Genomic DNA, 27,027 nt, shown 5'->3' on the forward strand with positions numbered 1-27,027 from the left:
TGGGAAATGAAGAGCCCAAAACAGTGCTTATAACAAAACTGCTATGGAGTCAGCAGTTTAAGTTGCACTGGATTTAAAGACACTAAAATCGAAAATGTTTAGATGAAATGAGTGACCTATGTTTGGTGTCACATGCCTTTGTAACTGTTGAAATGCCATAGTTTTGCACTTAGAATCAGCATTCTAGCTGCATATGTAAAAATGTTTAGTTTTATTTGAATGCAGGAACTGGGGAACAAAAAGTGACATTTTATCTGAAACTGGCTTAAAGAGATTCCAATTCTGCCTGGCAACTACCCCCATCAGGAGTGAAACTTGAGTCACAGCTGTGTTCCCAGGCCTCGCTGCCCTTTTGCTGCTCACACTAAGGATATGACATCTATCTGATAATTGAATTACCTGTGCTCTGCAGGAAAGTGAACAAAGCCCTGTCCTGGCTCAGGCAAAGGTTTTATTGGCAGGAGTCGTAAATGGTCGTAAAAAGTGGCTTCCTCCTGAGGAAAGGGGAGGGGCACTGCCTGTGAGAGCAAGCTGGCTTGGCAGAACTGGAAAAACCAGTATTTCTACCTTGTGCTGAGAGGAAACCACACCCCTTTGGAGCCAGAACATAACTCTAAAAAGATGAATAACTCATAGAGCGGACATGTGAACATTTTATAAATGATACCATAATTCTTGTGATTTTTCTGCCCACATTTTAAGAGGTTTTTCGACCCGGTGGCATGTTCAGGGGGGTGTCAGCGGAAAAGTGGATATTACTCTAAATGTATGCATGTTAAAAATCTGAAACTTCATCAGTTAATGTCCGTACTCCCTGCACACATGTATGTAAAGTTGGGTCAATGTCAGAAAGTGAAAAATCAGTTAAAAAGTCAATTATGTGCCATTTCTGAAGGCAAGCTCTTAGAAACAGCAGATTTGGACAGAGACATGGCTAAATTCAGCCACACCATGTATATGTAATTTCAAGCAACTGTGTAACTGTGAAATATGTCTTTTATTATCAAATATAGAATGTGTGCAATCTGACAGAGGAGTGTCCTATCTGCAAGCCATAAAATGACATCCCTCTGACTCACAGTTCATTCCCCAATCAAATGATAAATGGAAGTTTGACCAATTAGAAGCTGAGAGAGAGGTAGGGTCAGTGATGCTAGAACACACCCACATTCTAAACACATAAAAGCAGACAGACAGGACAGATAGGGACCTTCAATTCCATCTGCAGCGGGACGCTCTGCCGGAAAAATCCATACTTACCTCCATCAACCTCCAGAAAGCCAAACTAGAGACTTCAATCTATCCAGAACTAAGAGACCAGACCAGAGAGAAAGCAGTGCTGTACCCAGAGAGACCCAGACCAGCAGAGAGAGCTGACCCAGATCACTGTGAAGTGCAGAGGCCAGACCAGACCAGACCAGAGTCCAGTTTAAAACCCTGACCAGATTCGTGACGAGGCCCATTTCACTCAAGAATATAGTGTGAGTACCTAGAAAACTGTGCAGAACCAATCTCCTAGTTAAAATAATATAATTCAATCCTATTTTAATCTAAGTAGAACTGTCTCCTAACTGTCACCTGTCATTTGCAAAGCTGTCACTTGTCATTTTCTAGTTGCAAGCTGCACTTGTCTTTTTGAACTTTAAAATTTCAAATCTGAAAAACGACCTTCACTAAATCGCTCATATCTCCGCGACCGTTTGTGCTAGAGACTTGCAGTAACTTTCATTTGAAAGCTTAGAATCTTAGCTTTGAAACGCACCAAGAACCACCTTCCTACCCCTTATAGTTTTACCGCAATCGCGGAACACGCATCCGCGAATTTTACCACGATTTGCAAATTTCTCCACATGTAAAATCAGCTGCTGCTTGCCTTCCATTTGCCAGAAATTCGTTTAACCTGCTAACTATCCCTGCATCATTGCTAGTGTGAACCTGGACTAATATTAACTAGATACCACTCACCCTGAACCTCTGAAAGGGAATTAAAAGCATTTCCAGCATATTTCTCATCCATTGCTAGCACATATCAAAGCATTTTGCCTGTGTTTTCAAAACTCCTATCTGTTTTCTGTAGTGTAAGCTTGCTGGGGTGAACTGATTTACATTGATTGCATTTCTGAGAACTGTGTGTCTTCCTTCCATTTCCTTGCCTTGCATCAAGGGGGGAGGGGATTGCCAGAGAAAAGTGATTACATTGTTTGGTTGAAATCATATTGAGTATTTTCTGTACTGCATTCATTGAATATTGCATCCACCTGAGCTTACATAAAGCATCCTCTACCACATTATACTTTTGTTCCTATTTACCAGTGTGCTACCTTATCCATTTCATGTCAACTCATTAGTGATTATAAGAAGTGTGCTAGTGCCAGATTCTCCGTTGTTGATCTTTATCATATCAGATTAAGTGTGCTATTCAATTATTAATTTATTATAAAGTGTGATATATATATTTTAAATTATCAAATAAACCTTTTAAACTTGCAAAACAGAACTACTTCTTGGCTCAGTGGGGTCAGGGGGATTCCAAGAGAGGGGTGTTATATAGGGGTAGTCATCCAGAACGCATGAACTGGACATAAAGATATATCAATAAGGGTTTTCATTCAGTATTATAGACTAGGCGTTGACTTAGCTGTAGTGTTGAATTGAATCCCCTTACAGAAGGAAAGCACACAGTTCTCAGAAATGCAATCAAATGTAATTCAGTTCACCCCAGCAAGCTTAGATTACAGATCGGAGTTTTAGACACAGGCCCAAAATGCTTTTATATGTGCTGGCAATGAAGTGAAAAATATACTAAAATGCTTTTAATTCCCTCTAGGAGGTTCAGGGTGAGTGAAATATACTTGGGATGAGTTCAGGCTCACTTTTGCAATGATTCAGGGATGATTAGTAGGTTAAACGAATTTCTGACAAATGGAAGGCAAGCAGCAGCAGATTTTTACACGTGAAGAAATGTGCAAATCGCGGTAAATTCACGGGTGCGCCGGGCGCGATTACAGAGGAACTACAAGGACTATCACTACCGTTTTGGGGTCCTAGGACAGCCTAGGATCTCAGCTTCCAGATGAAAGTTACTGCAAGTCTTTAAGACAAACGGTCACGGAGATATGAGCGATTTTGTGAAGGTCGTTTTTCAGATTTGAAATTTTAAAGTTCAAAAAGACAAGTGCAGCTTGCAACTAGAAAATGACAGGTGACAGCTTTACAAATGACAGGTGACAGTTAGGAGGCAGTTCTACTTAGATTAAAATAGATTGAATTATATTATTTTAACTAAGAGATTGGTTCTGCACAGTTTGCTAGGTACTCACACTATATTCTTGAATTAAATGGGCCTCGCCACGGATCTGGTCAGGTTTTAGACTGGACTCTGGTCTCTGCACTTCACAGTGATCTGGGTCAGCTCTGCTCTGCTGGTCTGGGTCTGCTCTCTCTCTGGATTCTGGAGATTGATGGATTTAAAGTCTGGATCTTTCTGCACAGCTTTCTCTAGAGATTGATGGAGGTAAAGTATGGATTTTCCCTGCAGTGCTTCCAGCTGCAAATGGATTTGAAGGTCCCTATCTGTCCTGTCTGTCTGCTTTTATCTGTTTTTAAAATGGGTGTGTGTGCAGCATCACTAGACCCTACCCCTCTCCCCTTGTCATTGGCCACTTCATCCGCTTCCACTTGATTGGGGGAATGAAATGAAGTGTCATCATGATGAGGTCCATTTATGATACAGAGAACCCACCCCTGTCAACTTTACACACAATCTATATTTGCTCAAAAAACATATTTGCACAGGTACACATTTGTTTAAAATTACATGCACCCTTCACATATCACAGGAGGTATCCCCTGTTCAAACTCTGCTCTTCCTGGGGGCTTGCATTCAGAAATGGCACATATTTCACTTTTTAACTGATTCTGCAATGTCGGACATTAACCCAAATTTACACACGTGTGCGCAAGGAGTATTGACATTAGTTGATGAAGTGTCAGATTTTTCACATGCACACATTTTGAGTAATATCCTCTTTTCCGCTAAAACCCCCCTGAACATACCACCGGGTCCTAACACGTCTTAAAATGTGGGCAGAAAAATCACAAGAATTATGGTATCATTTAAATAATTTTCACAAGTCCGCTCTATGAGTTATTCATCTTTTTAGAGTTATGTTCTGGCCCCAAAGGGGTGTGGTTTCCCCCCAGCACAAGGTTGAATTTCTGGTTTTTCCAGTTCTGCCAAGCCAACTTGCTCTCACAGGCAGTGCTCCTCCCCTGTCCTTCCAGGAGGAAGCTCCATTTACGACTCCCGCCAATAAAACATTTGCCTGAGTCAGGACAGGGCTTTGTTCAGAGCTCCTGTACTCTGTGGGGGCTCCCCTTAATTCAATTATCAGAGAGATGGCATATCCTTAGTGTGGCCAGCAAAAGGCAGATAGGCCTGGGAACACAGCTGTGACTCAAGTTTCACTCCTGATGGGGGGTAGTTGCCAGGCAGAATTCAGTTCCTTAAGCCAGGTTTCAGATAAAATGTCACTTTTTGTTACCCAGTTTAAGTCAAGACAATGTTTACATATGCAGCTAGAATTCTGATTCTAAGTTTAAAACTATGACATTTAAACAATTGCAACCTATGTGACACTCAAAGTAGGTCACTCATTTCTTTTAAACATTTAGATTTTTAGTGTCTTTCAGTCCAAATTTACTTAAAATGCTGAAATCCACAGCTCAGCCAGTCTTGTTATAAACCTTCAAGTCACTTCAGAATATAACTTTACATTGGATCCACCTCTCAGTAAGTCTTTCTTTGGCTTGCTTTGGGTTCATTTATTCAGTTTTACACAAAAAAAGTAAAATCTGGTGTTGTTTTAAAACGCCGGCTTTTTGATAGTGGTGAGTACTGGTACTGCACCCCTTTTTGGGATTTAAGAAAATGAATTCCCAACAGTTATGGGTTTGCTTTTGGCAATCAGCATTGCCATTCCCAATGGTTTCAGACTACTGTGTGGGTAGTCCAATGGTGGATTCAGGCAGTGTCCTTCTGTGCCCATAACATCGGCAAAATGGGTGGCAGCCTATTCTTCATGCATTTCCCTGTGCATTTTCTGGGAAGCTCTGGCCATCATGATGTTTTCCATGTCAGTACTGCACAGTTTTGAGGTAGGGCTTGGATGCGTGGATAAAAACATCCCACAAGCCCCCCTCTTGCGATGGCCATTCTATTTCACTAATGGGACTCGCAAGACCTGGGATGTTTCCTCATCTTCTTCCAATAGATGGCACAGTTCAGCATCTTTTCCTACATCCGGTACTGATCGATCGGTTCTCCTCGCCGGTCCAGATGGGAATATTGGGCGGTACTCTGGGCCCCTTGCGTCTCTGCTCCCGGTCTCCGGATCGTCCTCCTTGTCCCGTCTCCCAGTTTTCTTTCTCCTAGGACGACAAAGGAAGAGCGGCAATACCTACTCATAGACGTTTTTCCACCACTGTTGAGATAGTGGGGCAGCATATGTATTTCATCATAACGAAACATTACATTCTTATTTTGAAAAACAAACAGTATAACTAAGAGACAGTTTCATGCAAATCACAATATTTTAGAGACTAGATGTGGTATGTTTTATGGTTGGAACTGAATTAGTCTGAGACAGTACCCGCTATGATTCCAGAGGATTCCTCCAGTTGTTGCAGAGTGTGCCTGGGATGGCAACATTTCAACTGGTTTATGTGGACCCACTTGTCTTCCCCCGCTGCCAAAGGACCTTTGGTGATGTGGATTTTGTAGGCCACAGGGGAGATCTTGTCGATGATCTCAAAGGGTCCCTTCCATGTAGGCAAGAATTTCCGCTGTTTTGCCTGGTTTCTTTGGAAGTTGTATAGATAGACCCGGTCCCCCACCTGATATTCCTTCCTGGAAGTCTTCAGGTCATAGTGGGTCTTCATGCTATCAGCCGATCTTTTTAGATTCCGCTGAGCGTAAGCAAAAGCATGTTGGAGGTGTTTCCTTAAATTCTCCACATACTCATGAGTTGTGGAGGCATTTATCAGTGTCTGCTCTTGGGTCCTATAGAGCAAATGCTGCGGAAGCACCATCTTGCGCCCAGTCATCAACTCAAATGATGACATTTTGGTTGCAGATGAAGGGGTAGATCTGATGGCCATTAGGACCAGAGGTAATTGGATATCCCAACTTGGCCCAGAATCTGCCACAAACTTCTTTAATATGCTCACAATTGTCCGGTTGTAGCGTTCTACTGCTCCAGAAGAAGCTGGCCTGTAAGCAATATGTAACTTCCTTTTGACCCCCAGTATCTCCCACATCTTTGTCATTACTTCACTGGTGAAGTGGCTACCCTGTCTGACTCAATCCTTTGAGGTAGACCAAAACGGGAAAAGATGTGGTTAATCATCAAGGCAGCTGCCGTTTCTGCCTTGCAGTTTGGGGCTGGGAGACATTCCACCCACTTGGTAAACAAGCATGTCACAGTCAACATGTACTTATTCCCCCTAGCAGAGCGAATCACAGGGCCTACAAAGTCGATTTGTAAATCTGACCATGGCAGTGTCATCCCCCTCTTTTGGAGAGGCGCACGGTGCGTGAGGGATGATGGCTGAAATTGTGCACACACAAGACACCCCTTCAAGTATTGGTGGAGGTCCTGCCCCATGTGTGGCCAGTATGCAACCTCTCTTAAGATTTCCAATGTTGTGTGAAACCCCCTATGACCGGCGGTGGCCGCATCATGGGCGTGACTTAACATCAGGCTTCGGAATGAGGTAGGAAGCACCCACTGATCGTGGCCAGCTTTGGATTTCCTTACCAGCAAACCGTCTTGGATTCGGAACATTTTTGGACATTTCATCAACACTCTTAGGTCCTCTTTCCCAATGTAATCGGTATCCGCCAGGGGAAAGTTCTCAGGGTCCTCAATGTGCTGGTAAAATTTACCAATTATTGGATCCCCCTTCTGAGCGGTAATCAAATCAGCATCAGGGGTCTCCTTACTCCATTGTGCAATTCAAAGGTTGTTGTGAGCATTTGTCTGGGACCTAGTGATAGCAGTTACCTGGATTTCCCCCAACAGGGACTCAATCTCAATTAGATCCCCTTGGATGGCCCCGGTTTTGGCCAGCTGATCAGCTAAGTCATTTCCAGTTTTGTCTGGTCCCTCTACTTGGGAATGACCCTTGATCTTTTTCCAATAGATGGTCATCTCATTCGAGGTGACCAGATCATCAATGTTTTGGATCAACTTCCCATGTTTCAAGGGTTTGTTGTTAGCACATAACATGCCTCTGGTTTTCCAATTAACCAGGTGCTCCACGAACCCGTTCCGTACATAATCCGAATCTGTGATTATGACCAGTTCGTGGAGTTGATGCTGGACAGCAGTGAGTATGGCCTGATGCACAGCCATCAATTCTGCCACCTGACTACTTCGGGGACCAATTTTGTATCCAGCGGAGGGTTCTGGGAACTCCTTCACCCATGCATTCCCTACGCCAGCCACCAGTTCTTTCTCCCCGTTGTTGTCAACATGGTACGAGCATCCCTCCACATAGACAGTGGGCATTCCCTCACACTTGTCCTCTTCAAAGACTTTGTGTGGGGAATTAAGGTATGCCTCCGTGTTGTCCTTGATTTTTAGACTTTCATCCTCGAGACAGTTTTCTCTGGCACAATCATGCAAGTCAGCCAGACCTTGCGCGAGGGGACTCTTCTTGTTTTGGCCATATCTGACCTCCACAGGAAAGCCTTGCATTGATAGAATCCAGGAAGTAATTCGGGAATTACTCACATTTCCGGCCCGGATTCTGTCACTTTGGAGATATTGCAGAGGCTGGTGTGGAGTCTCCACTATGATGTGTTCCCCCTGGATAAACGGGCGGTAATTCTTCAATGCCCACACCGTTGCCAGGAGTGCCTTCTCACAATCGTTGAATTTTTCCTCCACAGAGGATAAAGTTTTGCTCGCATAGGAGATTACTTTATTGACCTTGTCATGCTTTTGGTATAATACTGCCGTCAAGCATGTATTAGAGAACCCCGTCTCCAGGAAGAACTCCTTGTTTCTGACAGGGTAAGCTAGGCAAGGCGCTTGTGAGAGGCTTCTTTTGAGTTGTTTTACTGCCTCGGCTTGTTCTGGACCCCATTCCCACTTGACCCCCCCCTTCAGGAGATGAATCAGGGGTCTGGTGATCTCTGCGTAGCCCTCAATGAACTTTCTGCTGTAATTAGTCAGTCCAAGGAGGCTCCTTAGTTGGGGTCTTTCAGTTTCTGAAGTGCTTCCACTTTCTTTTCCTCGGGACAGAGACCCTGCGGAGTAATCTCATGCCCCAAGAAATTAACACGGGTTCTACACCACTGTGCTTTCTGAAAGGAAAGTTTTGCTCCGGCGGCCCTCAACTGGGTCAGAACATAACGGATCTCCGCTATGTGTTCCTCCACAGATGAACTTTTGATGAGGACATCATCTACATAAGCCAGGTTACCCCTCGCACCCAGGTCGGGCATGGCCCTATGTAGGAAAATATTGAACTCATTACCGGAGTTAAGGTATCCGAAGGGAGTCCGGTTCCATGTATACTGCTGGCCCCCAAAGGTAAAAGCCAGCTTGTATTGGTCCTCCCTACTGACAGGCACGGTCCAGTATCCATTGGTCAGGTCTATTGCAGTGAATACCTGTGACCCCTGGATCTGGGCCAGCCCTTGGTCAATGTAGGGCAGAGGCCATCGGGAAGTATGGACCCGTTTGTTGAGCTCCCTGAGGTCGGCGCAGAGTCTCCACTGGCCGTTTGGCTTTAATATTCCCAGCACCAGATTATTGAAGGTGCTGTGGATGGGACGGATTATTCCCCTGGACTCAAGGTTCTTAATTATTTCAGTAAGGGACACCATTGATGCGAGAGGCAAGCGATATTGCTTCACAAACACTGGAGTCATGCCAGGGTCCGTGGGGATTGTTGTTGTGTGGATGTCGGTGCGACCACAGTCATATGAGTCTACCGCAAAGAGATCTTGGAAATCCAAGAAAACTTGTTTCAACTTTTGCTTTTGTTCCAGAGTCACACAGGCATCAGCTAGGTTGACTCTCTCTTCCACCATCTGCCTGAAGCCTGGAAAGACTTCTGGTTTGGCTATCTCAGTGGCCTCCTCCAGCTGGGTGGAGAAGTCCCTGGTCAGAGTGCTGATTTGGACCGGAGGCTTCAGGTGGGAAAGGCAGCCCTCATGGACCTGGAAAATCACCTCATCCCCTCTGAAGTCACAAGTCACATCTTCCTTACCATAAGGGCAAGAAGTGTACACCAGGAAGTTCCCCCCATGCCGGGTAAAAATCCTGTCTGGTGTTGTATTGTCATCACTGTCACTGTCAAAGCAGTCCTTGGGGATTGGCCCTAACAGTTCATTAAGTAGATCTATGGAAAAATGTCGGTCATCAACCGCCATTCCAATAATGGTGCTTGCGGCTAGAGTAATACTCTTTAAGTCGCTTTTATCCACCTCTATTAGAATGGTGTCATGTTCTATGTTGACTAATGGTGTTGGGTTTACCCCTAACCCTTGCAGTTGGAGAGAAGCGTTTAGATGTATGTAAGCATCAGGGTTTTGCAAATGTTGTCCTCTTTTAACTTTGACTTCCAGGGAGAATTGTCGGGTCCTTTCTGGGATGGTGACTTCCTCTTTAATCTGAATTTCAACTGCATAAGGTAGCAATTGAGCTGACCTAAATGCTTTTTCTGGATCATCAAAGCCCATGGGATTATCCGCTAATCGGGACCAAGCTTTGAAGTTTATTAGGTCCAAACTAATGGCAAAGCGATTGAGAATGTCACTGCCTAAGTAAAAGGCGGCAGGGACGTCTCGCACGACCCAACAATTGTGGACTATGCTCTTGTTGCCAATGGAGATTTTGAGCATACACCTGCTTGGCAGGAGATGTTTGGAATTAGGTGCTTCCAGGTCCATTTCCCATTTGTCTATCAGTTTGAATGTGGGAATGGCTGGATCTTTTGGGAGTTGGCGGAACATGGCTTCGCTGATGAAGCTCTTACCGTTGTTCACACACACTCAAGCGAGAACAGAGTCCTTCCCATCATTTAATTGGACAGGGATGAACAACTGCTCTCCAATTTGCTGAATATCAGCTAGGCTCTGAGCTGATTTCACATCTTTCTGGACTATAGGAGTGGGAGTTTCTGATTGTGGATTAGTATAGAATCTCAGAGTGTTTCCTTCCAGCGTGGAGTACCACTTTAGACTGGAAGGAAGGTTGATTTTCAGAACTAGAGAGGACCCCCCATCACCAGTCTGTTGTCCTACTGCTATTACTGTCACGTCTGGAATTTGGTTATTCTGGAAGTGAAATTCTACTTGGTCAGATTTTTGTTCAACCATGTGGCAGGTGCCGTTTAAACTAACATGGTTGACACTCTGTTTTAATTTTATTGGTCGGCTAGTCTGGGTCCAGAGGACCTTGTTTACGCAATCTATTAAGGGTGACAACCTCCTCAGGAGGTCATTCCCCAGTAAACAAGGGGTGCCCTGTGGAGTCACAACTATGACTGGGTGTTTCAACTTGTGTCGCCCAATTTTAATATCCAAGTCTGCCGTCCCCTCGACGGGAATTTCCTTCCCGTCAAAGTTCTGGAGTTGTCCAGGAAGTGAGGTGAGAAGAATTTGGTAATTCTCTCCCCTTCCTGCATTCAGTTCATCAAAGGCCCTTCGGGACAGAAGGGTAGCTTGAGATCCAGTGTCCACCAGTGCCAAAATTGTACCCTGCCCCTGTACTTGTACCGGGGCATAGTATCTTCCCTCCTTCTCCTCAAGGGGGCACAGATAATGCACATTTTTGGACAACTGGTGGGCTAATTTTCTGGTTTTGGACACTGCTAGCGAAGAGATTTGGGCAGATTTCTGTGGAGAGCCTTGGGAATGTGAAAGAAAAAGTTGGCAAATGGAGATCAGAGCCATTGTGGGTTCCCCTGGCTCCTGTTCCGGGCCGCCCCCCCCCTTTTTGGAGGCAGTCACCAGGATGGGTTTGAACCAGGGGATTTTCTTGCTGTTGGTTCTGGGATGAGATGGTGGGCGGCGGTAGCTCAGTCTCCACATCTTCCCAGTCTGGATATGCATCCCTAGGGACCCATTTTTCTTTGGGAGGAGTTGCCCCATCTCTGAAGGAGAAGATCCTTTTCCCAGGATCCTCTGAGGATCCCTCTCCCTCAAATTGGAAGATCTGTACCTCCTCCTCAAACTGAGTCTGTTTGGGTCTTTTGTTTCTCCTACCACCCCTCTGCTCCTTAGGAGGCAGACTTTCAGGGGCAAGAGATTTTGTTTCCGGTTCCTGGGTTTCCAGGGGCTGTTTACAAGTGAGGAAGGAAGCTTCCTCCAAGGCTTTACACCCCCCTTCCCTTTGTGTCTCCTCCCTGGGAACCGGTGAGTTATCGGGGTGCTGCCCCCGTCATTGTTCTGGAGTACCAGGTCCAGAGTTTGGGGCATTCTGTGCCGGCATGCCCATCTGAGGGTTCTGCTGCGCCCTCCATATTTGACCCAGATCCCGTGCCATATTTTGGACCTGGCGCTCTAACTGGGAAACCCGCTCTGGCTGATACGGGGCCCTGTTTTCTCCCCTGGGCTGATCCCGGGAAGGGTAGCTGTCCCTCCTCTGGTAATACCCTGGGTTGGGAAGATTTGGGTACCCCTCCACCCTTGGCCTCCCCTCTCCCGGATTCAGTGGTCTGGGCTCAGGGAATTGGGGAAAGAAGGGTGGATGATTTTGGGGCTGGAAATTGGGTGGATACCTGGGGAAGAAGTTATGCCCAGGGTTTGGTGAGTTTCTGCCCTCCGGTGGGAAGTTAGGAGGGAAGTTCCCTGGGTTAGGTGCTTGGCTGGATCCCCCCCTTGGGCTGGAGGAGTCCACACATAACCCAGGATGGGTCTGTTTCCCTTGTAACGGGGACTTACATAATCAGGAGAGCGAGGGACCCCATTTGTAGGGCTGCCTCCCTGGCTCCCTGTCTGTGACTGGCCCGAGGACCTTCTGGGCCTAGAATTATTAGGTGCAGGTAGATTTTTAGGCCCCCCCATCTCCAACTCTAAAACGGGGGTGACCTTTACCTCTGCCACCTTGGCAGCAGCAGGGGTGTTGTTGGCTTTGGCGTTTTTCTGGGCATTACTTTTGCTATCTACCGGTTTCTGCACCTCGTAGATGCGGGTGGCTTGTTCAATGACCCATTCTAAAGATCTTTTCTCATGAAAATCTCTCACGAGCTGGGTCATTATGTATTTGGGCAAGGCATGAAAAAACGCATTAATACATTCTCTGCTGTCTGTGCGCACCCTTCTAGTGGTCTGCGCAAAGGCACGTTTCAGTTCTTGCACAAACTCTTGTGGGGCCTGATCCTCCCCACACTGCAAATTGTAGGCTGCCTTGCGAGCCTCTTGGGGATTTCTGTGAACAGAAAAATGTTTCAGGATGGCCGCCTTATAGGTGGACCATCTTAAATGATTTTGGTCCTCCAGCCCCGCAAAGAAACTGGAGTATTCCGGGGAGAAGGTCCACTTTACATATTGAATACAGCTTTGGCTGTCCTTCAAATGGAAAGTCTCCATCATTTGCTCAAACAACTCTAAGTGCTCCCAAACAGAATACTTGGCATTCTTATGATACGGCGTGATGACGCTCCTGATTGCCTTAATCTGCTTTAAGGGGTCCTTAAGCAAGGCCCTTTTTGTCTTATTGGCCCTTTTGGTCCGGGTAACCCTGGTCCATTCATCTTCTGACTCAGAGGCACTGCTCCCAGAGGTTCCCGTCTGTTCTTCCAGGTTTTCCCGGATTCTGCGAGCCTGGGAATGGCTGGCAGAATGTGGGGACCTGGTCTCCTGTGTCCTGTACCGCTCAGAGGAGTCTTCAGATCCTTCCTTGCTGCCAGGATTTGATGGGTACCCCCCCACTGACCTAACTGGGCAGAGGTTTTCAGGATGCCCTTAATGGACCTACTCTCCTGGGGTTCCCCACTAAATTGCACTGTGCTTGGGTGCCCATACTCGGATGCCCGCCCCTCCATTCCTGGGTGGTACTGGCCTATGAGCCCCATGCTTCTGGCTGGATAGTAATCTGCCATCCCTGTGGCCCTGTGCTCATGTGCGCCAGGGGACATGGGGGTGGCAGAGTCCAGGGACTGAGAGAGATAAAGGCCTCTGGTACTAGGGCTCCTGAGGTTATGCTCAGGAGTTTCCCTTTCCCAGCGAACTTGGTCTCTATCCGCCCCTGCTCCCTGTTGCAAAGCAAGAGCCTGCGCCTTCAGTTCCTCAGTTAAGGCCTTACTAGACTCTATCAGTCTCTCCTGCACCGCTACCTGTTGTTGGAGCCTATCATTGTGCTGGCAGAGAGCCTCATTCTCTCTCTGCATTTCCTGATTTGTCCTGGAGCACTGGGCCAGTCTTTGCTGCAGGAGGGTTACCTCCTGAGCTGTGTCCCTATTGGCCTGCTCCTGTCTTGCCAGAGCCTCCTCCACCCTCCTGGTGTGCTCTAGCCAGTCCTGGTGTTCTTTTTGGAGGTCACCCAGTCCCTGGTGGGCCAGGTGATTTTCTTCTGTTTTTCTTTTTAAATGGCAGACTTCCTGGCCTAAGGCGTCTCTTTCCTGGCTAAGAGCCTGCATTTGTGCCGCCAGGTCGTCCCTCTGCCTTTGAAAGGCACCAGCTTTCTGGCGTTCTTCATCAAACTCTGCCTGGGTATCCAGGTCTTTCAAAATCAGCTTGTTGCTCTCTGCCTTCACTCTATCTAGATGACTTTGCAGGGTGGCTACCTGCTCCGTGCATGCCCTGTTAAAGTCTAATTGTTGCTCCAGCTTTTTCTGGCTCTGCAGTAGGGAGTCCAAACCTTCTTGGTACTCCTTCTGCAAGGCCAGAAATCTGGTATCCTGGTCAGCCTTTTCCTGTTGCAGGATGTCCATATCCCTCTTTATTTTAATGATGTGCTGTCTACTCTCATTTTCTGACTCCTGGCTCCCCTGCAGCCTCTGCTCAGAAGAGACCAGGTCAGATTGGACCTTCTCTAACGCCATTCTGTCGCTTATTCGCCAGATCTTGGCTTTCAGTACATTTATCCTGCATGTCTCCCATATATAGGTACAGGTATGCCGCTATCCTAACCATCTTGTCTTGTTCATCCTTAGCTTTAGGAGCCATGTATAGTTCACTCAGGGCCACATGTAAGGGACGCTGATCTCTGCAGATATCTGACCCTGTTTCCGTGACCTGTTGCGTGATGGCCTGCAACCAGACCATGCGGTCCTGGTGAGTCCACTCACCTCTCACAAATAACTTATGTAAGAAGTGCTCTCTGGCTATTTTCATATCTACCAAGGTCGTCATTCTAGAGATTGGTCTCTGTCCTGACTTACAGAAATTAGTATTTTATTTTTGCAAAACAGACCTTTTCCTAAGAGCGTTCCTTTGAGGAGTGCTTTACAGCGTAACACAGCGTGGTGATCCGACCGGATATGTGTATCTGGTCAGCTGGCACGCTGTATTAATCTGCACAAGTGATAGATCTAACCCAAACGTCCGGCACGAGCCCCCAATTTGTAAGAGGATTCAATTCAACACTACAGCTACGTCACTGCCTAGTCTGGGATACTGAATGGAAACCCTTATTGATATATCTTTATGTCCAGTTCATGGGTTCTGGATGACTACCCCTATATAACACCCCTCTCTTGGAATCCTCCTGACCCCACTGAGCCAAGAAGTAGTTCTGTTTTGCAAGTTTAAAAGATTTAGTTGAAAAAAATGAAACAATGTATAGATATATCACACTTTGATAATAAATTAATAATTGGATATCACACTTAATCTGATATGATAAAGATTAACAACGGAGAATCTGGCTCTAGCACACTTGTGAATAGGAACGGAAGAAGAAGGTGGTAGAGAATGCTTTATATAAGTTCAGATGGATGTAATGTTGAATGAAAATGCAATACAGAAAATACTCAATATGATTTCAACCAAACAATGTAATCACTTTTCTCTGGCAATCCCCTCCCCCCTTTTATGCAATGCAAGGAAATGGAAGGAAAGCACACAGTTCTCAGAAATGCAATCAAATGTAATTCAGTTCACCCCAGCAAGCTTAGATTACAGATCCGAGTTTTAGACACAGGCCCAAAATGCTTTTATATGTGCTGGCAATGAAGTGAAAAATATACTAAAATGCTTTTAATTCCCTCTAGGAGGTTCAGGGTGAGTGAAATATACTTGGGATGAGTTCAGGCTCACTTTTGCAATGATTCCGGGATGATTAGCAGGTTAAACGAATTTCTGACAAATGGAAGGCAAGCAGCAGCAGATTTTTACACGTGAAGAAATTTGCAAATCGCGGTAAATTCGCGGGTGCGCCGGGCGCGATTACAGAGGAACTACAAGGACTATCACTATCGTTTTGGGGTCCGAGGACAGCCTAGGATCTCAGCTTCCAGATGAAAGTTACTGCAAGTCTCTAAGACAAACGGTCGCGGAGATATGAGCGATTTTGTGAAGGTCATTTTTCAGATTTGAAATTTTAAAGTTCAAAAAGACAAGTGCAGCTTGCAACTAGAAAATGACAGGTGACAGCTTTACAAATGACAGGTGACAGTTAGGAGGCAGTTCTACTTAGATTAAAATAGATTGAATTATATTATTTTAACTAAGAGATTGGTTCTGCACAGTTTGCTAGGTACTCACACTATATTCTTGAATTAAATGGGCCTCGCCACGGATCTGGTCAGGTTTTAGACTGGACTCTGGTCTCTGCACTTCACAGTGATCTGGGTCAGCTCTGCTCTGCTGTTCTGGGTCTGCTCTCTCTCTGGATTCTGGAGATTGATGGATTTAAAGTCTGGATCTTTCTGCACAGCTTTCTCTAGAGATTGATGGAGGTAAAGTATGGATTTTCCCGGCAGAGCTTCCAGCTGCAAATGGATTTGAAGGTCCCTATCTGTCCTGTCTGTCTGCTTTTATCTGTTTTTAAAATGGGTGTGTGTGCAGCATCACTAGCCCCTACCCCTCTCCCCTTGTCATTGGCCACTTCATCCGCTTCCACTTGATTGGGGGAATGAAATGAAGTGTCATCATGATGAGGTCTGTTTATGATACAGAGAACCCACCCCTGTCAACTTTACACACAATCTATATTTGCTCAAAAAACATATTTGCACAGGTACACATTTGTTTAAAATTACATGCACCCTTCACATATCACAGGAGGTATCCCCTGTTCAAACTCTGCTCTTCCTGGGGGCTTGCATTCAGAAATGGCACATATTTCACTTTTTAACTGATTTTGCAATGTCGGACATTAACCCAAATTTACACACGTGTGCGCAAGGAGTATGGACATTAGTTGATGAAGTGTCAGATTTTTCACATGCACACATTTTGAGTAATATCCTCTTTTCCGCTAAAACCCCCCTGAACATACCACCGGGTCCTAACGTATTAAAATGTGGGCAGAAAAATCACAAGAATTATGGTATCATTTAAATAATTTTCACAAGTCCGCTCTAGAAGTTATTCATCTTTTTAGAGTTATGTTCTGGCCCCAAAGGGGTGTGGTTTCCCCCCAGCACAAGGTTGAATTTCTGTTTTTTCCAGTTCTGCCAAGCCAGCTTGCTCTCACAGGCAGTGCTCCTCCCCTGTCCTTCCAGGAGGAAGCTCTATTTACGACTCCCGCCAATAAACCATTTGCCTGAGTCAGGACAGGGCTTTGTTCAGATCTCCTGTACTCTGTGGGGGCTCCCCTTAATTCAATTATCAGAGAGATGGCATATCCTTAGTGTGGCCAGCAAAAGGCAGATAGGCCTGGGAACACAGCTGTGACTCAAGTTTCACTCCTGATGGGGGGTAGTTGCCAGGCAGAATTCAGTTCCTTAAGCCAGGTTTCAGATAAAATGTCACTTTTTGTTACCGAGTTTAAGTCAAGACAATGTTTACATATGCAGCTAGAATGCTGATTCTAAGTTTAAAACTATGACATTTAAACAATTGCAACCTATGTGACACTCAAAGTAGGTCACTCATTTCTTTTAAACATTTAGATTTTTAGTGTCTTTCAGTCCAAATTTACTTAAACTGCTGAAATCCACAGCTCAGCCAGTCTTGTTATAAACCTTCAAGTCACTTCAGAATATAACTTTACATTGGATCCACCTCTCAGTAAGTCTTTCTTTGGCTTGCTTTGGGTTCATTTATTCAGTTTTACACAAAAAAAGTAAAATCTGGTGTTGTTTTAAAACGCCGGCTTTTTGATAGTGGTGAGTACTGGTACTGCACCCCTTTTTGGGATTTAAGAAAATGAATTCCCAACAGTTATGGGTTTGCTTTTGGCAATCAGCATTGCCATTCCCAATGGTTTCAGACTACTGTGTGGGTAGTCCAATGGTGGTTTCAGGCAGTGTCCTTCTGTGCCCATAACATCGGCAAAATGGGTGGCAGCCTATTCTTCATGCATTTCCCTGTGCATTTTCTGGGAAGCTCTGGCCATCATGATGTTTTCCATGTCAGTACTGCACAGTTTTGAGGTAGGGCTTGGATGCGTGGATAAAAACATCCCACAAGGGTCGATTAGAGTGCTGGTGTATGTTCAGCTAAGCCTTGATGGAAGTGGGTACCAGCTTTGTTGGGTCAAGGTAGTCTAGGATGTTTTCTCTGGTGAGTTTTCTTGAGTTGTGGGCTAGGGATGGCGGTAGTCACTTGGGATGAGGTTTATTTATCACAGGGATGGTGAAGGTGATTATATGGTGTTCAGACCATGGGCATGGTGGGATATCCTGGATGGTGCTGTTTCAATTGAAATTGGCTAGCCAGTCAAGCGTTTGTCCTTTGAAATGGGTAGGGTCCTTAATTTGTTGACAAAAGCCTAAGGCAAGAAGAAAGTTGTTGAGGGAGAATGATGGAAGGTCTGTGGTGTTGTTGAATCCAAGGTTCAAGTCACCTAGGAGTAATACTTGTGAGATGAGCGTGTGGTTGTGGCTTAGTGTCTGCAAGAGGTCTTCCTCAAAGTTGTTGGTGGCTCCTGGAAGTCGATAGATTATGTGTACAGTAATGGTGTTAGTTGGGGAGATTGTTAATTTTAGTGAGAGGATGTTGCAGGCTTTGTTAAGCGAGGTGTTGAGTTGCCTGATGTGCAGGTATTTTTTAGCTATGAATGCAGTCCCTCCGCCTCTAGCGATAAGTCTATCACTTCTAAAAATGGTGTAATCAGAGGGAAGGGCCAATCCTAAAGCAAGGCCTGAGGCTGCGTGTAGTCATGTTTCAGTGACAGCAAGTGTGCCTAGGTCATTTATCGATAGGAGGTCATGGATATCTAGTGTGTGGGCAGGAAGGGAGTGAGCGTTTGATAAAGGCCAGGTTGAGGTTGCTTTTGGTAGTACGATTGCTCTCTAGGGTGGTTGAGGGGGGTGTAGAAGGGGTTCTGGTGTGGAAGGCCATGATGTGAGGAAGCTGATTCGGGCGGATGTTGGGTTTGATACTTGGGTGTACCATAGCTGATGGTCCGGGTTGGCAGGGGTTGAGTCCATTGTCAGGAGAAGCAGCAGGAGCTAGCCTATAACATGAATCAGCAGTAAATACATGGCTAGGAGCAGCAGTAAATGCTGAACTATTACATGGATCAGTGGTAAATACATGGCTAGGAGCAGCAGTAGGTGCTGAACTATTACATGGATCAGCGGTAAATACATGGCTAGGAGCAGCAGTAGGTGCTGAACTATTACATGGATCAGCGGTAAATACATGGCTAGGAGCAGCAGTAGGTTCTGAACTATTACATGGATAAGCAGTAAATAAATGGCTAGGAGCCGCAGTAGGTACCGAACTATTACATGAATCAGCAATAAATGCATGGCTAGGAGCAGCAGTACGTGCTGAACTATTACATGGATCAGCGGTAAATAAAAGGCTAGGAGCCGCAGTAGGTACCGAACTATTACATGAATCAGCAATAAATACATGGCTAGGAGCAGCAGTACGTGCTGAACTATTACATGGATCAGCAGTAAATAAAAGGCTAGGAGCCGCAGTAGGTACCGAACTATTACATGAATCAGCAATAAATGCATGGCTAGGAGCAGCAGTACGTGCTGAACTATTACATGGATCAGCGGTAAATAAAAGGCTAGGAGCCGCAGTAGGTACCAAACTATTACATGAATCAGCAATAAATGCATGGCTAGGAGCAGCAGTAGCTGCTGACCTATTATGTGGATGAGCAGTAAATACATTGGAAAGTGGCGGGCTATGGCATGTGGAGGCAATGAGTATAGGGCAATTATGGTGGTCCACAATCAGTGCAGTGACGTTTCAGTGGCTAACAATAGGTACCTTGTTAGGATAAGAGGTTGAGGATTTGAGGCGTCTCAGATGAAATACAGTAATGATGGTGTTGGTGGCAGTTGGGGGGTGGCAGACATGGCTGACCTGATTCCAGATAGAGCGAAAGGTACATTGGCAGCCACGAGGGCCTGGTATTTGAAGACTATGGATTGCAATATGTTTCTGCATTATGTAAGCTACAACACTATAAACCTGAAGAAAAGCCTACCATATTGGCAATTTCTACCGGTCTGCTGCAACTGTACTTCCATGGTTATACCCCATGAGAAACCCTGCTGACTCCCAAAGAGAGGTCGGACAATAGCAAGAGGTTCACCTGTGTGCTTATGTGTTGTCAGAAAACAACACACTTTCGATCTTTGATTAAGAAATGTGGGACCCTGATTCGGTGAAAGCCTTCCAAACAAACCGATATCCAGAATTCCCCATAAAAGGTTGAAATACCTCACCATTCTCAATTCGGAAGACCACCACTCAAAACAACTCTTTGGGGGACATTAACCATGTGGTACGTGTACAGATTGCAGGTACATCAAGAAAATGATATCTTTTCTAGTAGATGTCAAGGAGTAGACTATCAGACGCTATCGAACTGCAAAACATCTTATGTCATCTATGGTATCTCGTGGGTGGAAATACATCTGCCAAACCAGTAGACCATTCCACAAAAGGATTATTGAAGACAGGTCCAAAATAAGATGCAAAAATGCAGCAGCACCCTCGCTAACGCACTTCCTGGAATACCGCCACGGACCAGATGATATTCTGTGGTTGGTAGTTGATGTCGCAACATCTTCTCTGAATGCCACCTAATGCGCTTTTGCACAAAGGGGTGTGGTGCATACATAAAACAAAAGCACACATACTGTCACCTACACCAAATTGGCCCTGTGCACTCTGAGCCATGTGCAGATTCAACAATGTCACCCACAAGTAAAAGAGGTGAAGAAAGGAGGTGCAGTCTGGGATGCTGTAAACAAGGGTAAGGAAAAGTCAGCCCAGGGAAAGTCTGCCAGCTGGGGACGCATCACATCAGAGACTGTATGATTACCACTGTACAGTAGCTTGTGGTGCCTGCTACGACTGCAGTGACTGCACTAGTCTGCACCTCCTTTCTTCACCTCTTTTACTTGTGGGTGATGTTGAATCTTCAGATGGCTTTTGGTAAAGGTGACACTATGTGATACACCCCGCTCTCTGGTGATTCATCTCCCTATGGCTGCATGTGCTAAATATATCTTTTGCGTGAATGCTATTTTTGCATCAGACTGAGATAATGCTTCATTTATGCTCTATAAGGTCCAGTAGTGATTTCCGTTCCTGAAGAAGGCATTTTGAGCTCGTCCATCCTGCCGAAATGCCATAGTAATTTTCTAAGACTTGGTTACTCTGCACATGACTGTATTTCGTTTCCTTTTGGCGGATGGTGTTGACCAGAGCCGTCACAAGTTATAGACTTTGTTTATGTGCGTTGTCACTCTTTGGTCTATGTTTAAACCAACTTGATACATGTTATGTTTAAACCAACTTGACTTATGTTCATGGAATGTTCACTGATGTATTCCCTTCTGGCTCTTTGTATAACTACCTTCATTGAATTAATTTATATATAGGCACCTTGTCTCGCAATCCATTTGCTCAGGTCACGAAAATATTTATGGTTTCTTGTTCTTTGCGTGTTCGCTTTAACTTTTGAATAAATCATTTAATTCATGAAATCATTTCCTGCATGCTCACATTACTAGTCTCGAAGAATTCATGTACATGTATACCTAAAAGGATGTGATTTATTGACAGACAGCATCTTTCCATGCCGAATTAACATTGATCTCTGGATTGTAAATCATGTCTAATGGAAACACCCCCTTTTTTGTGTGTATACTGATCACGTGAACTGCACGTTACGTTCTGTTCCTTGCGATGTACATCCAGCCTTCTCCTGAACTCAATCCTGGGAAGATAAGTTAGCTATGCAGCTTCTAAAGAACTTACCTTGTGCATGTTAAGTTACAATCAGCTGCTTGTATTATACATGTGACCACCGTCGATTTTCATCTAGAGACAATAAACCTATATCAGACATGACAACATTCTGAAGCCCCTGAGAGGGAGATTTCAGCACTGAAATCGGGAGAATGCATTTTCCCCATAAGAATGCATTGGGGATATTGTTATTTTGGGCGGGAGACCGTAAAAAATAGAACTGTTTTTAATGATAAAATCGTGAGTCTCCCGCCTAAATCGGGAGGGTTGGCATGGATGCTATATACCTATGCTGAAGCTTGAAAGAGTGGGCGCTTGCTGTTCATGTCTGAACACTAAGCAGACTAATGTAATGGCAGTAAAAACAGTGGGCTAGTGGGGCCCATTACTAGCTCAATTTGGTTGCCAAATGTTATATTGACAGCCCACACTTGGCTCACAACCTAATGCTGCTCTAAATGTTATGCGCGTGTGTACATTACTTATACAGAAATGCATTACCTTTGATTTATTTACATATTCTGTTATGTGCGGGTCTCCATTTTGTATGCTGTGTAATCTTGTCATTTTGGGGAAACAGTTTCTCCTGATGTTTCATGGAGAGAAAGCCAATCTATGATAGGAGGAGTTTACTTTGAGGTTTTATGAATTTGCCCAAATTGTAGTGCAAATGCTTCTCTGCACAGGTAGATGGGTTTGTTTTCAGATGGAGAAGGCAACAGGCACTAGGGGATGCAGTGTACCTTTATTTAATTTATTATTTATAACACGCTTAATACCAGAGAGGTTTCTAAGCACGGACCCAGGATTCAAACCTGTGTTGCTCTGTGTCTTTCTGCTTCCAAAAAGAGCGCGTAGCTCCTGAGCTATCCTCCCAATCAAAATGCAGTCTTTACATCTATATCTAACAGTATATTTTGATGTATGTGCTTCATGAGGTGGGAAGCTAGTATAGTTCATCTTGTGCCAAACCAAAAGTATTATTGCCCATGTTGATTTGGTATCTGTAGAGGAATTACCTATTTAAATATGTATCATACTAAGATGTGATTCTCCACATATGTTAGGCCATGCTTACTTCCGTAGGCTACATCCCCATTAAAAGTTACTTATGCATAGGATTTATAAAGCTTCATCCTAGCTGGGAAGCAACGGAGGGCTGTACATAGAAGGCGCACCAAAGGGTTTAGTTCAGTCATTGATGAAATAGTGAAAACATTCATGCAAAAATAAACAAAATCCTTCCTGACCACTGACCAACGGGCAGATGCATAACATAGGCACATGGCCATTTCTTGGTCCATAATCCCCATACTCCTGGATGATTACAATACCTGCAACACACTTATCGTGCAATACAAATGTCCAGAGTCCACATATTCATTGTGGCTTAAAAGACGTCAGGTTTATTATGTATACACAACAATCAGATTAAATTCAGTTCTACTTCCTAATTGTCAACACTGCAAAAAACACTTTGACTACATTGTTATTCCTATGCTACCGCCAGCTGACTAAATCACAAATTCCTTGCTTCCCCTTTCTTTTCAACCATCTCTATCTTTATTATTAGGCCAAAGCTTCCCCAACCGAAAGTGTCCTCGAGCTGCCTGCCCATGCAGGAGATCCTGGGCCGGAGGAGTGTTGTTCATGACAGGGGAAGCCAAGCTCTCTTCCTTTCATAAAGCCCCCCCTGCAGCTGGGCCTCAGAGGGAAGCTTGCCATGGTAAGAGTGAACCCCTTCCATCCCAGATTATTAGCAAGCTCACTCGCTTGCATACTGACACGCCAGAGAAGGGTCCACGGCCATCTTTGGCTCCACCATTCTGTGCCATATCACATCTCCATTAACTTAGCGCTTATGTTCTGAAAGAAAAGATTCATGCCACTCTTTGAAAGGTGTACCCCATTCCCTTTATAATACTCTGGTGTCAGCAAATTGATCAGCCCGTGGTGCATATGCATGAATCCCAAGCCCTTGCAAAACTTTGCTAATGCTCCAATGCTCCGTTCACCTTTCTTCAACACTTTTCGATCACCTGATGAGACTCTGTCCCTCTTCATATTAGTCTTGGTATTATTTCTGACCACATAATCTCTGCCCCCCAGGCAGGCCCACAGCTTTTGCAACATTCACATTTTTACTCTTAGTAGAAATCGCCTCCCTAGGCTCGTTAGTTCATTGCCCCCCAGGTGTATTATCAGGACCTCAGATTTGTTGTGCCCCTGTACCCATGCTCCAAGATTTTCTTCCATCTCTGCCCATCTCATATCTGGTTTTCCCAACCACTGGTCCTTGAAGTCTTTTGTCGTTATTTCCTCGATTTGTGTTGTCCACCTCACTTTGGCCCTTGTCACAAACAAGTGGCCAACTATGGTGAGAAACCTGAGGGCATTCTCAAACCTATTCCCCGGAGATCCTCTGTTCAGGTAGCCAGGGAAGGGCCATAGCTTTTGGATCCCAACCCCAGGGTCGTACAAGCGAGGGAGGATCTCCTGGGTAGAGGGTCCCTAGAGACTGGGGAGAAAATGTCAAAGGGCGAGACATCATATTCCCCCTGTCCTGACAACAATTCATCCTACCCCCCTCTATCTTTGTAGGCTACTGTGACAGTACCTTACCCATTGACAACATACAAAGTACTGCAAAGAGGAAGAGGCATCTTCGAGTGAGGAAGATTTCATATGAAAGAAACCACTATAGTACTGAGAAGAAGAAGGTGTGAGCAGAGGCAAACCAGTACTTCCAATACATGTGTCCCACTAAAGAGGTCAGGCAAAGTCAGGCACTTAAAACTAACTACCATCACCTGCAGCCTGTTAACCTTTGCTGGGAGTATAAAATGGACACAGTCAGACAACCCAGAGAGAAGGGAGAAAGCAGAGTGCGAGGAGCAGCAGGAAGTGGTGTCATGTCCAATAGTGTCCCTGAAGGAATGGAGTGGCGAGTCATCAGAAGTCTGCACAGGAAAGTTGGCAGTGTGGCCAGGGAGCCAGACAGAAGAAGGTGCAGGGAACCATATCTGCAGGCGGTCCCTGTTGTGAACAACAAGAACTGCTCATTACCTTGTCTGAAAGTGTCAGCCAAGGGTTGTCAGAGGGGCAGAGGGAGCAGTCCTACCTTTAACGAGGAAGAATGAAAACTTCAGAGATCTAGATGCGAACGCCAGTGAGTTTTAAGGGATGAATGAAACCCGTTGTGCATCTAATCTGAAGATACATTGTGACCGCGTAGTTGCGTGTGGCAGACTGTTAAGTTGTACAAGTGTGACACTGAAGGAGAGCACCTGGCCGGAAATGCAAGGCAACATACCATTGTAACAGGGTTGAATATCCCGAACCACTGAGTGAAAATCTGCCGAAGGAGAGCTTGTGGAGTGGGAACAAAAGCCAGCAAAGAATATAAGAAAGGCTGTGTAACTCAGAAATGGGCAGAGAAGCCTAGCAAAGTGTGCAACTGATGAGATCGGCCCGTTGATGGAATGAAGAGAACAATAAAGACTGAATAACTTGATTCATTAAAAGGGCCAGAGAAGTGCCCGGGATTAAACGAAATCAAGTTGTGAAGGTGAAAGAAGAAGCTGAGGGCAGCGCTGGAGTGACTGGTTACGTGACCTGTTATAGGTGGACCGGTCTAAAACTGTGCCACGATCAGGAGGGGGCTCCAACAAAAGAGTTGTAAGGAGAGAAGAACCTGTTAACTTCGTTTCATGAACAAGAATTGTATTGAGCTTGGGGAAGGGAACCTTGAGCATTGAATGAATACGAGACTGTTTCTTGTGAACTTTGTGCACTTTTGATAGCTGGATACTGTATGAACTGGTACCTGAAGTGTGGGGAAGGGTGCATGAACTTCTTATGAATCTTCTTCTTTTGAACTGAACTTTTGCCAGTAAATCTTGTGTGGATTATAATCAGAGACTATACCCCAGAGGGTTCCAGCTTTGCAAGATTCTACTATTTAAACTGTATCCTGACTTCAAAAAGGGAGTTAGCCTGTGCTCCGAGCTTCATGTTACTTACTTCTTCAGCTGGACCTTTCCTTCACTAACGTTGTCTCTTAGTTGTGAGGGTTAGCATTGGTTTGGACACAGACAGACATTTTGATTTGGACACACTGACTTTGACATTCCTTGGTTTATTTAGGCAGGGCAATTCCACCATAGTGATGGGACCGAAAGGCACCCCTCCTGATTCATTGAATAAAGGTTTTGAAACTGTGTCATCTGTGTCTGTGATTTCATGCCTGTCTCACACTACCCACACTGTTGGGGAAAGCGGGATGTGTTGGGCACAATGATTAAACTTTGTCCAGCCTCACGTACCTCTTATAACAGTCCGACTTACACCCCTCAATTCTATTAATGCCTTCCGGTAGCATGCCGGCTTCCGTAGCTGATGTGGCAGCACCGATCCTAAAGGAATGGGTGCCGAAGACAACCTCTGTTACCCCTACTTCTATGAGCAACAAATCCATCACCTCTTTGAACTGAAACCTGCTCAAAGCCAAGCCGTCCGAGTGTAATACTAGAGGGGCACGGCTGATGCTGTAGGGTCTCCTTGCCAATACCGCACGAGGCAGCATATCAGGCAGCATGGCTGTCCTTGATGCAGTGTACGACTATTGACCTCCCTTTTCCATTCTGCATGTATGCTGTCTCCCCTGAAACTGTTACATCTTCCATGTTCAGGAAACCTACCCCCACCCTTCTTTGGTGCATGGTACCAGTTCACTGAGCAAAAGGCTGCTCTGAACATGACTGCTTCGAAGCTCTCCCTGCACAACCCCATGAGCCCTTTAAGCATGTTTGCAGTATTTATGCTTCTATGGGGTGCCTTGGAACCCCTTTCCTTTTTACCTGGCCCATCCTTTTATTGACATCCTTACATAATGCTCTTTCATAGAGTCAGGCATCTCCCCCAGTTTGTGGTAATGTGTGATCACTGCCAGCAGGAATGGCGCCCAAGCTCGTGCGCCAGCCCCCTCCAATGAATGACCGCACTGGTGCCCGCCCCTGCTCCCCTTCCAGTCCTTTCATGAAATTCACAAATGTCATGCCTTGTACCTCCTCACAGTTTTAGGCGCTAGGGCTTTATCGATGAGGGGAGCATGTGGCAAATCTTGCCGATTGTTTCCCAAAGCTGCTTTCTGAATGGGGTCATCCTCTCACTGGTATCTGGCATTGCCTCCCTGAATGTTTGCCACTGCAAACGAGAGAGCGTGTCAGCCGCTATGTTCTTCACCCTGGGGACGTGCCTCGCTCGCACTTCCGCGTTTAGTCTGTGGAGGCTTGCTGTCAATTCCCTTAGTAAGCGAAACACTATAACTCCACTTGTGTGTCCTCTATTTATGACCTGAGCTACTGCTAAGTTGTCTGATCACACTTTTATTCCTGAGTTGATCCCCGCAAAACTTGAAGGCTACAATAATGGGGAATAATTCCAACAGTGTGATGTCCACTGTTATTCCACCCCTGTTCCATTCCTCCTACCATTGGCGGGCATACAACTCGAAACCTAACGTAGCCCAAAAACCGTGCTTGCCAGATGCATCGGTAAAGAGCCTTATCCAGTCACTGCCAGCCCAGTGTTTCCTCCACAGGGGCACACCAGTAACCTTGTCCAAAGACACGTCCCACATTTTTAAATCCTCTTTCATTGCTCTGCCCATG

The sequence above is a fragment of the Ambystoma mexicanum genome, chromosome 3q (genome assembly GCF_040938575.1).
Source record: "Ambystoma mexicanum isolate Mex_15411 chromosome 3q, UKY_AmexF1_1, whole genome shotgun sequence".
NCBI classification, from domain to species: domain Eukaryota; kingdom Metazoa; phylum Chordata; class Amphibia; order Caudata; family Ambystomatidae; genus Ambystoma; species Ambystoma mexicanum.